Source organism: Petromyzon marinus, unplaced genomic scaffold (assembly GCF_048934315.1).
Source record: "Petromyzon marinus isolate PM22_M1 ecotype Great Lakes invasive population unplaced genomic scaffold, UKy_Petmar_22M1.pri1.0 PM_Scaffold_10, whole genome shotgun sequence".
In the NCBI taxonomy this organism is placed as follows: domain Eukaryota; kingdom Metazoa; phylum Chordata; class Hyperoartia; order Petromyzontiformes; family Petromyzontidae; genus Petromyzon; species Petromyzon marinus.
Genome location: NW_027423058.1, coordinates 1,787,095 through 1,807,197, shown reverse-complemented (window position 1 = coordinate 1,807,197; position 20,103 = coordinate 1,787,095).

Below are 20,103 nucleotides of genomic sequence, written 5' to 3'. Positions count from 1 at the left end.
GTCTCACTGATTAACACTTAACCCTATGGGAGTCTCAATTATTAACACTGATCCCTGTGGGAATCTCACTGATTAACACTGAACCCTGTGGGAGTCTCACTGATTACCCCTGAACCGTGTGAGAGTCTCACTGATTAACACTGAACCCTGTGGGAGTCTCACTGATTAACACTGAACCATGTGGGAGTCTCACTGATTAACAATTAACCCTGTGGGACACTCACTGATTAACAATGAACCATGTGGGAGTCTCACTGATTAACACTGAACCCTATGGGAGTCTCACTGATTAACACTGAACCCTGTGGGTGTCTCACTGATTAACACTGAACCCTGTGGGAGTCTCACTGATTACCCCTGAACCCTGTGGGAGTTTCACTGATTAACACTGAACCCTGTGGGAGTCTGACTGATTAACACTGAACCCTGTGGGAGTCTCACTGATTAACACTGAACCCTGTGGGAGTCTCACTGATTAACACTGAACCCTATGGGAGTCTCACTGATTAACACTGAACCCTATGGGAGTCTCACTGATTAACACTGAACCCTGTGGGAGTCTCACTGATTAACACTGAACCCTATGGGAGTCTCACTGATTAACACTGAACCCTGTGGGAGTCTGACTGATTAACACTGAACCCTGTGGGAGTCTCACTGATTAACACTGAACCCTGTGGGAGTCTCACTGATTAACACTGAACCCTATGGGAGTCTCACTGATTAACACTGAACCCTGAGGGAGTCTCACTGATTAACAATGAACCCTATGGGAGTCTCACTGATTAACACTGAACTCGATGGGATTCTCACTGATTAACACTGAACCCTATGGGAGTCTCACTGATTAACACTGAACCCTATGGGAATCTTACTGATTAACGCTTAACCCTATGGGAGTCTCACTGATTAACACTGAATCCTGAGGGAGTCTCACTGATTAACACTGAACCCTATGGGAGTCTCACTGATTAACACTTAACCCTATGGGAGTCTCACTGATTAACACTGAACCCTGAGGGAGTCTCACTGATTAACACTGAACCCTATAGGAGTCTCACTGATTAACACTGAACCCTGTGGGAGTCTAACTGATTAACAATGAACCCTGTGGGAGTCTCACTGATTTACACTGAACCCTGTGGGAGTCTCACAGATTAACGCTAAACCCTATGGGAGTCTCACTGATTAACAATGAACCCTATGGGAGTCTCACTGATTAACACTGAACTCGATGGGATTCTCACTGATTAACACTGAACCCTATGGGAGTCTCACTGATTAACAATGAACCCTATGGGAGTCTCACTGATTAACACTTAACCCTATGGGAGTCTCACTGATTAACACTGAACCCTGTGGGAGTCTCACTGATTAACACTGAACCCTATGGGAGTCTCACTGATTAACAATTAACTTTGTGGGACACTCACTGATTAACACTGAACCATGTGGGAGTCTCACTGATTAACAACGAACCATGTGGGAGTCTCACTGATTAACACTGAACCCTATGGGAGTCTCACTGATTAACACTGAACCCTGTGGGAGTCTCACTGATTAACACTGAACCCTGCGGGAGTCTCACTGATTAACACTGAACCCTGTGGGAGTCTCACTGATTACCACTGAACCCTGTGGGAGTTTCACTGATTAACACTGAACCCTGTGGGAGTCTGACTGATTAACACTGAACCCTGTGGGAGTCTCACTGATTAACACTGAACCCTGTGGGAGTCTCACTGATTAACACTGAACCCTATGGGAGTCTCACTGATTAACACTGAACCCTATGGGAGTCTCACTGATTAACAATGAACCCTGTGGGAGTCTCACTGATTAACACTGAACCCTGTGGGAGTTTCACTGATTAACACTGAACCCTGTGGGAGTCTGACTGATTAACACTGAACCCTGAGGGAGTCTCACTGATTAACACTGAACCCTATGGGAGTCTCACTGATTAACACTTAACCCTATGGGAGTCTCACTGATTAACACTGAACCCTGAGGGAGTCTCACTGATTAACACTGAACCCTATGAGAGTCTCACTGATTAACACTGAACCCTGTGGGAGTCTCACTGATTAACACTGAACCCTGAGGGAGTCTCACTGATTAACACTGAACCCTATGGGAGTCTCACTGATTAACACTGAACCCTATGGGAGTCCCATTGATTAACACTGAACCCTGTGGGAGTCTCACTGATTTACACTGAACCCTGTGGGAGTCTCACTGATTAACACTGAACCTTATGGGAGTCTCACTGATTAACAATGAACCCTATGGGAGTCTCACTGATTAACACTGAACTCGATGGGATTCTCACTGATTAACACTGAACCCTATGGGAGTCTCACTGATTAACACTGAACCCTATGGGAGTCTCACTGATTAACACTGAACCCTGTGGGAGTCTGACTGATTAACACTGAACCCTGTGGGAGTCTCACTGATTAACACTGAACCCTGTGGGAGTCTCACTGATAAACATTGAACCCTATTGGAGTCTCACTGATTAACTCTGAACCCTGTGGGAGTCTCACTGATTAACACTGAACCCTATGGGAGCCTCACTGATTAACACTGAACCCTATGGGAGTCCCATTGATTAACACTGAACCCTGTGGGCGTCTCACTGATTTACACTGAACCCTGTGGGATTCTCACTCATTAACACTGAACCCTATGGGAGTCTCACTGATTAACACTGAACCCTGTGGGAGTCTCACTGATTAACACTGAACCCTATGGGATTCTCACTGATTAACACTGAACCCTATGGGAGTCTCACTGATTAACACTGAACCCTATGGGAGTCTCACTGATTAACACTGAACCCTATGGGAGTCTCACTGATTAACACTTAACCCTATGTGAGTCTCACTGATTAACACTGAACCCTGAGGGAGTCTCACTGATTAACACTGAACCCTATGGGAGTCTCACTGATTAACACTGAACCCTATGGGAGTCCCATTGATTAACACTGAACCCTGTGGGAGTCTCACTGATTTACACTGAACCCTGTGGGAGTCTCCCTGATTAACACTGAACCCTATAGGAGTCTCACTGATTAACAATGAACCCTATGGGAGTCTCACTGATTAACACTGAACTCGATGGGATTCTCACTGATTAACACTGAACCCTATGGGAGTCTCACTGATTAACACTGAACCCTATGGAAGTCTCACTGATTAACACTGAACCCTGTGGGAGTCTGACTGATTAACACTGAACCCTGTGGGAGTCTCACTGATTAACACTGAACCCTGTGGGAGTCTCACTGATTAACACTGAACCCTATTGGAGTCTCACTGATTAACTCTGAACCCTGTGGGAGTCTCACTGATTAACACTGAACCCTATGGGAGTCTCACTGATTAACACTGAACCCTATGGGAGTCTCACTGATTAACACTTAACCCTATGGGAGTCTCACTGATTAACACTGAACGTTGAGGGAGTCTCACTGATTAACACTGAACCCTATGGGAGTCTCACTGATTAACACTGAACCCTATGGGAGTCCCATTGATTAACACTGAACCCTGTGGGAGTCTCACTGATTAACACTGAACCCTATTGGAGTCTCACTGATTAACTCTGAACCCTGTGGGAGTCTCAATGATTAACACTGAACCCTATGGGAGTCTCACTGATTAACACTGAACCCTATGGGAGTCTCACTGATTAACACTTAACCCTATGGGAGTCTCACTGATTAACACTGAACCCTGAGGGAGTCTCACTGATTAACACTGAACCCTGTGGGAGTCTCACTGATTAACACTGAACCCTGTGGGAGTCTCACTGATTAACACTGAACCCTGTGGGAGTCTCACTGATTACCCCTGAACCCTGTGGGAGTTTCACTGATTAACACTGAACCCTGTGGGAGTCTGACTGATTAACACTGAACCCTGTGGGAGTCTCACTGATTAACACTGAACCCTGTGGGAGTCTCACTGATTAACACTGAACCCTATGGGAGTCTCACTGATTAAAACTAAACCCTGTGGGAGTCTCACTGATTAACACTGAACCCTATGGGAGTCTCACTGATTAACACTGAACCCTATGGGAGTCTCATTGATTAACACTTAACCCTATGGGAGTCTCACTGATTAACACTGAACCCTGAGGGAGTCTCAATGATTAACACTGAACCCTGAGGGAGTCTCACTGATTAACACTGAACCCTATGGGAGGCTCACTGATTAACACTTAACCCTATGGGAGTCTCACTGATTAAGACTGAACCCTGAAGGAGTCTCACTGATGAACACTGAACCCTATGAGAGTCTCACTGATTAACACGGAACCCTGTGGGAGTCTTACTGATTAACACTGAACCCTGTGGGAGTCTCACTGATTACCCCTGAACCCTGAGGGAGTCTCACTGATTAACACTGAACCCTAAGGGAGTCTCACTGATTAACACTGAACCCTGAGGGAGTCTCACTGATTAACACTTAACCCTATGGGAGTCTCACTGATTAACACTGAACCCTGAGGGAGTCTCACTGATTAACACTGAACCCTAAGGGAGTCTCACTGATTAACACTGAACCCTGAGGGAGTCTCACTGATTGACACTGAACCCTATGGGAGTCTCACTGATTAACACTTAACCCTATGGGAGTCTCAATTATTAACACTGATCCCTGTGGGAATCTCACTGATTAACACTGAACCCTGTGGGAGTCTCACTGATTAACACTGAACCATGTGGGAGTCTCACTGATTAACAATTAACCCTGTGGGACACTCACTGATTAACAATGAACCATGTGGGAGTCTCACTGATTAACACTGAACCCTATGGGAGTCTCACTGATTAACACTGAACCCTGTGGGTGTCTCACTGATTAACACTGAACCCTGTGGGAGTCTCACTGATTACCCATGAACCCTGTGGGAGTTTCACTGATTAACACTGAACCCTGTGGGAGTCTGACTGATTAACACTGAACCCTGTGGGAGTCTCACTGATTAACACTGAACCCTGTGGGAGTCTCACTGATTAACACTGAACCCTATGGGAGTCTCACTGATTAACACTGAACCCTGTGGGAGTCTCACTGATTAACACTGAACCCTATGGGAGTCTCACTGATTAACACTTAACCCTATGGGAGTCTCACTGATTAACACTGAACCCTGAGGGAGTCTCACTGATTAACAATGAACCCTATGGGAGTCTCACTGATTAACACTGAACTCGATGGGATTCTCACTGATTAACACTGAACCCTATGGGAGTCTCACTGATTAACACTGAACCCTATGGGAATCTTACTGATTAACGCTTAACCCTATGGGAGTCTCACTGATTAACACTGAATCCTGAGGGAGTCTCACTGATTAACACTGAACCCTATGGGAGTCTCACTGATTAACACTTAACCCTATGGGAGTCTCACTGATTAACACTGAACCCTGAGGGAGTCTCACTGATTAACACTGAACCCTATAGGAGTCTCACTGATTAACACTGAACCCTGTGGGAGTCTAACTGATTAACAATGAACCCTGTGGGAGTCTCACGATTTTACACTGAACCCTGTGGGAGTCTCACAGATTAACGCTAAACCCTATGGGAGTCTCACTGATTAACACTGAACCCTGAGGGAGTCTCACTGATTAACACTTAACCCTATGGGAGTCTCACTGATTAACACTGAACCCTGAGGGAGTCTCACTGATTAACACTGAACCCTAAGGGAGTCTCACTGATTAACACTGAACCCTGAGGGAGTCTCACTGATTGACACTGAACCCTATGGGAGTCTCACTGATTAACACTTAACCCTATGGGAGTCTCAATTATTAACACTGATCCCTGTGGGAATCTCACTGATTAACACTGAACCCTGTGGGAGTCTCACTGATTAACACTGAACCATGTGGGAGTCTCACTGATTAACAATTAACCCTGTGGGACACTCACTGATTAACAATGAACCATGTGGGAGTCTCACTGATTAACACTGAACCCTATGGGAGTCTCACTGATTAACACTGAACCCTGTGGGTGTCTCACTGATTAACACTGAACCCTGTGGGAGTCTCACTGATTACCCATGAACCCTGTGGGAGTTTCACTGATTAACACTGAACCCTGTGGGAGTCTGACTGATTAACACTGAACCCTGTGGGAGTCTCACTGATTAACACTGAACCCTGTGGGAGTCTCACTGATTAACACTGAACCCTATGGGAGTCTCACTGATTAACACTGAACCCTGTGGGAGTCTCACTGATTAACACTGAACCCTATGGGAGTCTCACTGATTAACACTTAACCCTATGGGAGTCTCACTGATTAACACTGAACCCTGAGGGAGTCTCACTGATTAACAATGAACCCTATGGGAGTCTCACTGATTAACACTGAACTCGATGGGATTCTCACTGATTAACACTGAACCCTATGGGAGTCTCACTGATTAACACTGAACCCTATGGGAATCTTACTGATTAACGCTTAACCCTATGGGAGTCTCACTGATTAACACTGAATCCTGAGGGAGTCTCACTGATTAACACTGAACCCTATGGGAGTCTCACTGATTAACACTTAACCCTATGGGAGTCTCACTGATTAACACTGAACCCTGAGGGAGTCTCACTGATTAACACTGAACCCTATAGGAGTCTCACTGATTAACACTGAACCCTGTGGGAGTCTAACTGATTAACAATGAACCCTGTGGGAGTCTCACGATTTTACACTGAACCCTGTGGGAGTCTCACAGATTAACGCTAAACCCTATGGGAGTCTCACTGATTAACAATGAACCCTATGGGAGTCTCACTGATTAACACTGAACTCGTTGGGATTCTCACTGATTAACACTGAACCCTATGGGAGTCTCACTGATTAACAATGAACCCTATGGGAGTCTCACTGATTAACACTTAACCCTATGGGAGTCTCACTGATTAACACTGAACCCTGTGGGAGTCTCACTGATTAACACTGAACCCTATGGGAGTCTCACTGATTAACAATTAACCCTGTGGGACACTCACTGATTAACACTGAACCATGTGGGAGTCTCACTGATTAACAATGAACCATGTGGGAGTCTCACTGATTAACACTGAACCCTATGGGAGTCTCACTGATTAACACTGAACCCTGTGGGAGTCTCACTGATTAACACTGAACCCTGTGGGAGTCTCACTGATTAACACTGAACCCTGTGGGAGTCTCACTGATTACCACTGAACCCTGTGGGAGTTTCACTGATTAACACTGAACCCTGTGGGAGTCTGACTGATTAACACTGAACCCTGTGGGAGTCTCACTGATTAACACTGAACCCTGTGGGAGTCTCACTGATTAACACTGAACCCTATGGGAGTCTCACTGATTAACACTGAACCCTATGGGAGTCTCACTGATTAACACTGAACCCTGTGGGAGTCTCACTGATTAACACTGAACCCTGTGGGAGTTTCACTGATTAACACTGAACCCTGTGGGAGTCTGACTGATTAACACTGAACCCTGAGGGAGTCTCACTGATTAACACTGAACCCTATGGGAGTCTCACTGATTAACACTTAACCCTATGGGAGTCTCACTGATTAACACTGAACCCTGAGGGAGTCTCACTGATTAACACTGAACCCTATGAGAGTCTCACTGATTAACACTGAACCCTGTGGGAGTCTCACTGATTAACACTGAACCCTGTGGGAGTCTCACTGATTACCCCTGAACCCTGTGTGAGTTTCACTGATTAACACTGAACCTTGTGGGAGTCTGACTGATTAACACTGAACCCTGTGGGAGTCTCACTGATTAACACTGAACCCTGTAGGAGTCTCACTGATTAACACTGAACCCTGAGGGAGTCTCACTGATTAACACTGAACCCTATGGGAGTCTCACTGATTAACACTTAACCCTATGGGAGTCTCACTGATTAACACTGAACCCTGAGGGAGTCTCACTGATTAACACTGAACCCTATGAGAGTCTCACTGATTAACACTGAACCCTGTGGGGTCTCACTGATTAACACTGAACCCTGTGGGAGTCTCACTGATTACCCCTGAACCCTGTGGGAGTTTCACTGATTAACACTGAACCCTGTGGGAGTCTGACTGATTAACACTGAACCCTGTGGGAGTCTCACTGATTAACTCTGAACCCTGTGGGAGTCTCACTGATTAACACTGAACCCTGAGAGAGTCTCACTGATTAACACTGAACCCTAAGGGAGTCTCACTGATTAACACTGAACCCTAAGGGAGTCTCACTGATTAACACTGAACCCTGAGGGAGTCTCACTGATTAACACTGAACCCTATGGGAGTCTCACTGATTAACACTGAACCCTGTGGGAGTCTCACTGATTACCCCTGAACCCTGTGAGAGTCTCACTGATTAACACTGAACCCTGTGGGAGTCTCACTGATTAACACTGAACCATGTGGGAGTCTCACTGATTAACACTGAACCCTGTGGGAATCTGACTGATTAACACTGAACACTGAGGGAGTCTCACTGATTAACACTGAACCCTATGGGAGTCTCACTGATTAACACTTAACCCTATGGGAGTCTCACTGATTAACACTGAACCCTGAGGGAGTCTCACTGATTAACACTGAACCCTATGAGAGTCTCACTGATTAACACTGAACCCTGTGGGAGTTTCACTGATTAACACTGAACCCTGTGGGAGTCTCACTGATTACCCCTGAACCCTGTGTGAGTTTCACTGATTAACACTGAACCCTGTGGGAGTCTGACTGATTAACACTGAACCCTGTGGGAGTCTCACTGATTAACACTGAACCCTGAGGGAGTCTCACTGATTAACACTGAACCCTGTGGGAGTCTCACTGATTACCCCTGAACCCTGTGGGAGTTTCACTGATTAACACTGAACCCTGTGGGAGTCTGACTGATTAACACTGAACCCTGTGGGAGTCTCACTGATTAACTATGAACCCTGTGGGAGTCTCACTGATTAACACTGAACCCTGAGGGAGTCTCACTGATTAACACTGAACCCTAAGGGAGTCTCACTGATTAACACTGAACCCTAAGGGAGTCTCACTGATTAACACTGAACCCTGAGGGAGTCTCACTGATTAACACTGAACCCTCTGGGAGTCTCACTGATTAACACTGAACCCTGTGGGAGTCTCACTGATTACCCCTGAACCCTGTGAGAGTCTCACTGATTAACACTGAACCCTGTGGGAGTCTCACTGATTAACACTGAACCATGTGGGAGTCTCACTGATTAACACTGAACCCTGTGGGAATCTGACTGATTAACACTGAACCCTGTGGGAGTCTCACTGATTAACACTGAACCCTGTGGGAGTCTCACTGATTAACACTGAACCCTATGGGAGTCTCACTGATTAACACTGAACCCTGTGGGAGTCTCACTGATTAACACTGAACCCTATGGGAGTCTCACTGATTAACACTGAACCCTATGGGAGTCTCACTGATTAACACTTAACCCTATGGGAGTCTCACTGATTAACACTGAACCCTGAGGGAGTCTCACTGATTAACACTGAACCCTATGGGAGTCTCACTGATTAACACTGAACCCTATGGGAGTCCCATTGATTAACACTGAACCCTGTGGGAGTCTCACTGATTTACACTGAACCCTGTGGGAGTCTCACTGATTAACACTGAACCCTATAGGAGTCTCACTGATTAACAATGAACCCTATGGGAGTCTCACTGATTAACACTGAACTCGATGGGATTCTCACTGATTAACACTGAACCCTATGGGAGTCTCACTGATTAACACTGAACCCTATGGGAGTCTCACTGATTAACACTGAACCCTGTGGGAGTCTGACTGATTAACACTGAACCCTGTGGGAGTCTCACTGATTAACACTGAACCCTGTGGGAGTCTCACTGATTAACACTGAACCCTATTGGAGTCTCAATGATTAACTCTGAACCCTGTGAGAGTCTCACTGATTAACACTGAACCCTATGGGAGTCTCACTGATTAACACTGAACCCTATGGGAGTCTCACTGATTAACACTTAACCCTATGGGAGTCTCACTGATTAACACTGAACCCTGAGGGAGTCTCACTGATTAACACTGAACCCTATGGGAGTCTCACTGATTAACACTGAACCCTATGGGAGTCCCATTGATTAACACTGAACCCTGTGGGAGTCTCACTGATTAACACTGAACCCTATTGGAGTCTCACTGATTAACTCTGAACCCTGTGGGAGTCTCAATGATTAACACTGAACCCTATGGGAGTCTCACTGATTAACACTGAACCCTATGGGAGTCTCACTGATTAACACTTAACCCTATGGGAGTCTCACTGATTAACACTGAACACTGAGGGAGTCTCACTGATTAACACTGAACCCTGTGGGAGTCTCACTGATTAACACTGAACCCTGTGGGAGTCTCACTGATTAACACTGAACCCTGTGGCAGTCTCACTGATTACCCCTGAACCCTGTGGGAGTTTCACTGATTAACACTGAACCCTGTGGGAGTCTGACTGATTAACACTGAACCAAGTGGGAGTCTCACTGATTAACACTGAACCCTATTGGAGTCTCAATGATTAACTCTGAACCCTGTGAGAGTCTCACTGATTAACACTGAACCCTATGGGAGTCTCACTGATTAACACTGAACCCTATGGGAGTCTCACTGATTAACACTTAACCCTATGGGATTTTCACTGATTAACACTGAACCCTGAGGGAGTCTCACTGATTAACACTGAACCCTATGGGAGTCTCACTGATTAACACTGAACCCTATGGGAGTCCCATTGATTAACACTGAACCCTGTGGGAGTCTCACTGATTAACACTGAACCCTATTGGAGTCTCACTGATTAACTCTGAACCCTGTGGGAGTCTCAATGATTAACACTGAACCCTATGGGAGTCTCACTGATTAACACTGAACCCTATGGGAGTCTCACTGATTAACACTTAACCCTATGGGAGTCTCACTGATTAACACTGAACCCTGAGGGAGTCTCACTGATTAACACTGAACCCTGTGGGAGTCTCACTGATTAACACTGAACCCTATAGGAGTCTCACTGATTAACAATGAACCCTATGGGAGTCTCACTGATTAACACTGAACTCGATGGGATTCTCACTGATTAACACTGAACCCTATGGGAGTCTCACTGATTAACACTGAACCCTATGGGAGTCCCACTGATTAACACTGAACCCTGTGGGAGTCTGACTGATTAACACTGAACCCTGTGGGAGTCTCACTGATTAACACTGAACCCTGTGGGAGTCTCACTGATTAACACTGAACCCTATTGGAGTCTCAATGATTAACTCTGAACCCTGTGAGAGTCTCACTGATTAACACTGAACCCTATGGGAGTCTCACTGATTAACACTGAACCCTATGGGAGTCTCACTGATTAACACTTAACCCTATGGGAGTCTCACTGATTAACACTGAACCCTGAGGGAGTCTCACTGATTAACACTGAACCCTATGGGAGTCTCACTGATTAACACTGAACCCTATGGGAGTCCCATTGATTAACACTGAACCCTGTGGGAGTCTCACTGATTAACACTGAACCCTATTGGAGTCTCACTGATTAACTCTGAACCCTGTGGGAGTCTCAATGATTAACACTGAACCCTATGGGAGTCTCACTGATTAACACTGAACCCTATGGGAGTCTCACTGTTTAACACTTAACCCTATGGGAGTCTCACTGATTAACACTGAACACTGAGGGAGTCTCACTGATTAACACTGAACCCTGTGGGAGTCTCACTGATTAACACTGAGCCCTGTGGGAGTCTCACTGATTAACACTGAACCCTGTGGCAGTCTCACTGATTACCCCTGAACCCTGTGGGAGTTTCACTGATTAACACTGAACCCTGTGGGAGTCTGACTGATTAACACTGAACCAAGTGGGAGTCTCACTGATTAACACTGAACCCTATTGGAGTCTCAATGATTAACTCTGAACCCTGTGAGAGTCTCACTGATTAACACTGAACCCTATGGGAGTCTCACTGATTAACACTGAACCCTATGGGAGTCTCACTGATTAACACTTAACCCTATGGGAGTCTCACTGATTAACACTGAACCCTGAGGGAGTCTCACTGATTAACACTGAACCCTATGGGAGTCTCACTGATTAACACTGAACCCTATGGGAGTCCCATTGATTAACACTGAACCCTGTGGGAGTCTCACTGATTAACACTGAACCCTATTGGAGTCTCACTGATTAACTCTGAACCCTGTGGGAGTCTCAATGATTAACACTGAACCCTATGGGAGTCTCACTGATTAACACTGAACCCTATGGGAGTCTCACTGATTAACACTTAACCCTATGGGAGTCTCACTGATTAACACTGAACCCTGAGGGAGTCTCACTGATTAACACTGAACCCTGTGGGAATCTCACTGATTAACACTGAACCCTGTGGGAGTCTCACTGATTAACACTGAACCCTGTGGCAGTCTCACTGATTACCCCTGAACCCTGTGGGAGTTTCACTGATTAACACTGAACCCTGTGGGAGTCTGACTGATTAAAACTGAACCAAATGGGAGTCTCACTGATTAACACTGAACCCTGTGGGAGTCTCACTGATTAACACTGAACCCTATGGGAGTCTCACTGATTAACACTGAACCCTGTGGGAGTCTCACTGATTAACACTGAACCCTATGGGAGTCTCACTGATTAACACTGAAAATTATGGGAGTCTCATTGATTAACACTTAACCCTATGGGAGTCTCACTGATTAACACTGAACCCTGAGGGAGTCTCAATGATTAACACTGAACCCTGAGGGTGTCTCACTGATTAACACTGAACCCTATGGGAGTCTGACTGATTAACACTGAACCCTGTGGGAGTCTCACTGATTAACACTGAACCCTGTGGGAGTCTCACTGATTAACACTGAACCCTATGGGAGTCTCACTGATTAAAACTAAACCCTGTGGGAGTCTCACTGATTAACACTGAACCCTATGGGAGTCTCACTGATTAACACTGAACCCTATGGGAGTCTCATTGATTAACACTTAACCCTATGGGAGTCTCACTGATTAACACTGAACCCTGAGGGAGTCTCAATGATTAACACTGAACCCTGAGGGAGTCTCACTGATTAACACTGAACCCTATGGGAGTCTCACTGATTAACACTTAACCCTATGGGAGTCTCACTGATTAACACTGAACCCTGAAGGAGTCTCACTGATTAACACTGAACCCTATGAGAGTCTCACTGATTAACACGGAACCCTGTGGGAGTCTCACTGATTAACACTGAACCCTGTGGGAGTCTCACTGATTACCCCTGAACCCTGAGGGAGTCTCACTGATTAACACTGAACCCTAAGGGAGTCTCACTGATTAACACTGAACCCTGAGGGAGTCTCACTGATTAACACTTAACCCTATGGGAGTCTCACTGATTAACACTGAACCCTGAGGGAGTCTCACTGATTAACACTGAACCCTAAGGGAGTCTCACTGATTAACACTGAACCCTGAGGGAGTCTCACTGATTAACACTGAACCCTATGGGAGTCTCACTGATGAACACTTAACCCTATGGGAGTCTCAATTATTAACACTGATCCCTGTGGGAGTCTCACTGATTAACACTGAACCCTGTGGGAATCTCACTGATTACCCCTGAACCCTGTGAGAGTCTCACTGATTAACACTGAACCCTGTGGGAGTCTCACTGATTAACACTGAACCCTGTGGGAGTCTGACTGATTAAAACTGAACCAAGTGGGAGTCTCACTGATTAACACTGAACCCTGTGGGAGTCTCACTGATTAACACTGAACCCTATGGGAGTCTCACTGATTAACACTGAACCCTGTGGGAGTCTCACTGATTAACACTGAACCCTATGGGAGTCTCACTGATTAACACTGAAAATTATGGGAGTCTCATTGATTAACACTTAACCCTATGGGAGTCTCACTGATTAACACTGAACCCTGAGGGAGTCTCAATGATTAACACTGAACCCTGAGGGTGTCTCACTGATTAACACTGAACCCTATGGGAGTCTGACTGATTAACACTGAACCCTGTGGGAGTCTCACTGATTAACACTGAACCCTGTGGGAGTCTCACTGATTAACACTGAACCCTATGGGAGTCTCACTGATTAAAACTAAACCCTGTGGGAGTCTCACTGATTAACACTGAACCCTATGGGAGTCTCACTGATTAACACTGAACCCTATGGGAGTCTCATTGATTAACACTTAACCCTATGGGAGTCTCACTGATTAACACTGAACCCTGAGGGAGTCTCAATGATTAACACTGAACCCTGAGGGAGTCTCACTGATTAACACTGAACCCTATGGGAGTCTCACTGATTAACACTTAACCCTATGGGAGTCTCACTGATTAACACTGAACCCTGAAGGAGTCTCACTGATTAACACTGAACCCTATGAGAGTCTCACTGATTAACACGGAACCCTGTGGGAGTCTCACTGATTAACACTGAACCCTGTGGGAGTCTCACTGATTACCCCTGAACCCTGAGGGAGTCTCACTGATTAACACTGAACCCTAAGGGAGTCTCACTGATTAACACTGAACCCTGAGGGAGTCTCACTGATTAACACTGAACCCTAAGGGAGTCTCACTGATTAACACTGAACCCTGAGGGAGTCTCACTGATTAACACTGAACCCTATGGGAGTCTCACTGATTAACACTTAACCCTATGGGAGTCTCAATTATTAACACTGATCCCTGTGGGAGTCTCACTGATTAACACTGAACCCTGTGGGAATCTCACTGATTACCCCTGAACCCTGTGAGAGTCTCACTGATTAACACTGAACCCTGTGGGAGTCTGACTGATTAACACTGAACCCTGTGGGAGTCTCACTGATTAACAATTAACCCTGTGGGACACTCACTGATTAACAATGAACCATGTGGGAGTCTCACTGATTAACACTGAACCCTATGGGAGTCTCACTGATTAACACTGAACCCTGTGGGTGTCTCACTGATTAACACTGAACCCTGTGGGAGTCTCACTGATTACCCCTGAACCCTGTGGGAGTTTCACTGATTAACACTGAACCCTGTGGGAGTCTGACTGATTAACACTGAACCCTGTGGGAGTCTCACTGATTAACACTGAACCCTGTGGGAGTCTCACTGATTAACACTGAACCCTATGGGAGTCTCACTGATTAACACTGAACCCTGTGGGAGTCTCACTGATTAACACTGAACCCTATGGGAGTCTCACTGATTAACACTTAACCCTATGGGAGTCTCACTGATTAACACTGAACCCTGAGGGAGTCTCACTGATTAACAATGAACCCTATGGGAGTCTCACTGATTAACACTGAACCCTGAGGGAGTCTCACTGATTAACAATGAACCCTATGGGAGTCTCACTGATTAACACTGAACCCTGAGGGAGTCTCACTGATTAACACTGAACCCTATGAGAGTCTCACTGATTAACACTGAACCCTGTGGGAGTCTCACTGATTAACACTGAACCCTGTGGGAGTCTCACTGATTACCCCTGAACCCTGTGTGAGTTTCACTGATTAACACTGAACCCTGTGGGAGTCTGACTGATTAACACTGAACCCTGTGGGAGTCTCACTGATTAACACTGAACCCTGTAGGAGTCTCACTGATTAACACTGAACCCTATGGGAGTCTCACTGATTAACACTGAACCCTGTGGGAGTCTCACTGATTAACACTGAACCCTATGGGAGTCTCACTGATTAACACTTAACCCTATGGGAGTCTCACTGATTAACACTGAACCCTGTGGGAGTCTCACTGATTAACACTGAACCCTGAGGGAGTCTCACTGATTAACAATGAACCCTATGGGAGTCTCACTGATTAACACTGAACCCTGAGGGAGTCTCACTGATTAACACTGAACCCTATGAGAGTCTCACTGATTAACACTGAACCCTGTAGGAGTCTCACTGATTAACACTGAACCCTGTGGGAGTCTCACTGATTACCCCTGAACCCTGTGTGAGTTTCACTGATTAACACTGAACCCTGTGGGAGTCTGACTGATTAACACTGAACCCTGGGGGAGTCTCACTGATTAACACTGAACCCTGTAGGAGTCTCACTGATTAACACTGAACCCTGAGGGAGTCTCACTGATTAACACTGAACCCTATGGGAGTCTCACTGATTAACACTTAACCCTATGGGAGTCTCACTGATTAACACTGAACCCTGAGGGAGTCTCACTGATTAACACTGAACCCTATGAGAGTCTCACTGATTAACACTGAACCCTGTGGGAGTCTGACTGATTAACACTGAACCCTGTGGGAGTCTCACTGATTAACTCTGAACCCTGTGGGAGTCTCACTGATTAACACTGAACCCTGAGGGAGTCTCACTGATTAACACTGAACCCTAAGGGAGTCTCACTGATTAACACTGAACCCTAAGGGAGTCTCACTGATTAACACTGAACCCTGAGGGAGTCTCACTGATTAATACTGAACCCTGTGGGAGTCTCACTGATTAACACTGAACCCTGTGGGAGTCTCACTGATTAACACTGAACCCTGTGGCAGTCTCACTGATTACCCCTGAACCCTGTGGGAGTTTCACTGATTAACACTGAACCCTGTGGGAGTCTGACTGATTAACACTGAACCAAGTGGGAGTCTCACTGATTAACACTGAACCCTGTGGGAGTCTCACTGATTAACACTGAACCCTATGGGAGTCTCACTGATTAACACTGAACCCTGTGGGAGTCTCACTGATTAACACTGAACCCTATGGGAGTCTCACTGATTAACACTGAAAATTATGGGAGTCTCATTGATTAACACTTAACCCTATGGGAGTCTCACTGATTAACACTGAACCCTGAGGGAGTCTCAATGATTAACACTGAACCCTGAGGGTGTCTCACTGATTAACACTGAACCCTATGGGAGTCTGACTGATTAACACTGAACCCTGTGGGAGTCTCACTGATTAACACTGAACCCTGTGGGAGTCTCACTGATTAACACTGAACCCTATGGGAGTCTCACTGATTAAAACTAAACCCTGTGGGAGTCTCACTGATTAACACTGAACCCTATGGGATTCTCACTGATTAACACTGAACCCTATGGGAGTCTCATTGATTAACACTTAACCCTATGGGAGTCTCACTGATTAACACTGAACCCTGAGGGAGTCTCAATGATTAACACTGAACCCTGAGGGAGTCTCACTGATTAACACTGAACCCTATGGGAGTCTCACTGATTAACACTTAACCATATGGGAGTCTCACTGATTAACACTGAACCCTGAAGGAGTCTCACTGATTAACACTGAACCCTATGAGAGTCTCACTGATTAACACGGAACCCTGTGGGAGTCTCACTGATTAACACTGAACCCTGTGGGAGTCTCACTGATTACCCCTGAACCCTGAGGGAGTCTCACTGATTAACACTGAACCCTAAGGGAGTCTCACTGATTAACACTGAACCCTGAGGGAGTCTCACTGATTAACACTTAACCCTATGGGAGTCTCACTGATTAACACTGAACCCTGAGGGAGTCTCACTGATTAACACTGAACCCTAAGGGAGTCTCACTGATTAACACTGAACCCTGAGGGAGTCTCACTGATTAACACTGAACCCTATGGGAGTCTCACTGATTAACACTTAACCCTATGGGAGTCTCAATTATTAACACTGATCCCTGTGGGAGTCTCACTGATTAACACTGAACCCTGTGGGAGTCTCACTGATTACCCCTGAACCCTGTGAGAGTCTCACTGATTAACACTGAACCCTGTGGGAGTCTGACTGATTAACACTGAACCCTGTGGGAGTCTCACTGATTAACAATTAACCCTGTGGGACACTCACTGATTAACAATGAACCATGTGGGAGTCTCACTGATTAACACTGAACCCTATGGGAGTCTCACTGATTAACACTGAACCCTGTGGGTGTCTCACTGATGAACACTGAACCCTGTGGGAGTCTCACTGATTACCCCTGAACCCTGTGGGAGTTTCACTGATTAACACTGAACCCTGTGGGAGTCTGACTGATTAACACTGAACCCTGTGGGAGTCTCACTGATTAACACTGAACCCTGTGGGAGTCTCACTGATTAACACTGAACCCTAAGGGAGTCTCACTGATTAACACTGAACCCTGTGGGAGTCTCACTGATTAACACTGAACCCTATGGGAGTCTCACTGATTAACACTTAACCCTATGGGAGTCTCACTGATTAACACTGAACCCTGAGGGAGTCTCACTGATTAACAATGAACCCTATGGGAGTCTCACTGATTAACACTGAACCCTGAGGGAGTCTCACTGATTAACAATGAACCCTATGGGAGTCTCACTGATTAACACTGAACCCTGAGGGAGTCTCACTGATTAACACTGAACCCTATGAGAGTCTCACTGATTAACACTGAACCCTGTGGGAGTCTCACTGATTAACACTGAACCCTGTGGGAGTCTCACTGATTACCCCTGAACCCTGTGTGAGTTTCACTGATTAACACTGAACCCTGTGGGAGTCTGACTGATTAACACTGAACCCTGTGGGAGTCTCACTGATTAACACTGAACCCTGTAGGAGTCTCACTGATTAACACTGAACCCTGAGGGAGTCTCACTGATTAACACTGAACCCTATGGGAGTCTCACTGATTAACACTTAACCCTATGGGAGTCTCACTGATTAACACTGAACCCTGAGGGAGTCTCACTGATTAACAATGAACCCTATGAGAGTCTCACTGATTAACACTGAACCCTGTGGGAGTCTGACTGATTAACACTGAACCCTGTGGGAGTCTCACTGATTAACTCTGAACCCTGTGGGAGTCTCACTGATTAACACTGAACCCTGAGGGAGTCTCACTGATTAACACTGAACCCTAAGGGAGTCTCACTGATTAACACTGAACCCTAAGGGAGTCTCACTGATTAACACTGAACCCTGAGGGAGTCTCACTGATTAACACTGAACCCTCTGGGAGTCTCACTGATTAACACTGAACCCTCTGGGAGTCTCACTGATTAACACTGAACCCTGTGGGAGTCTCACTGATTACCCCTGAACCCTGTGAGAGTCTCACTGATTAACACTGAACCCTGTGGGAGTCTCACTGATTAACACTGAACCATGTGGGAGTCTCACTGATTAACACTGAACCCTGTGGGAATCTGACTGATTAACACTGAACCCTGTGGGAGTCTCACTGATTAACACTGAACCCTGAGGGAGTCTCACTGATTAACACTGAACCCTAAGGGAGTCTCACTGATTAACACTGAACCCTGAGGGAGTCTCACTGATTAACACTGAACCCTATGGGAGTCTCACTGATTAACACTTAACCCTATGGGAGTCTCAATTATTAACACTGATCCCTGTGGGAGTCTCACTGATTAACACTGAACCCTGTGGGAGTCTCACTGATTACCCCTGAACCCTGTGAGAGTCTCACTGATTAACACTGAACCCTGTGGGAGTCTGACTGATTAACACTGAACCCTGTGGGAGTCTCACTGATTAACTCTGAACCCTGTGGGAGTCTCACTGATTAACACTGAACCCTGAGGGAGTCTCACTGATTAACACTGAACCCTAAGGGAGTCTCACTGATTAACACTGAACCCTAAGGGAGTCTCACTGATTAACACTGAACCCTGAGGGAGTCTCACTGATTAATACTGAACCCTGTGGGAGTCTCACTGATTAACACTGAACCCTGTGGGAGTCTCACTGATTAACACTGAACCCTGTGGCAGTCTCACTGATTACCCCTGAACCCTGTGGGAGTTTCACTGATTAACACTGAACCCTGTGGGAGTCTGACTGATTAACACTGAACCAAGTGGGAGTCTCACTGATTAACACTGAACCCTGTGGGAGTCTCACTGATTAACACTGAACCCTATGGGAGTCTCACTGATTAACACTGAACCCTGTGGGAGTCTCACTGATTAACACTGAACCCTATGGGAGTCTCACTGATTAACA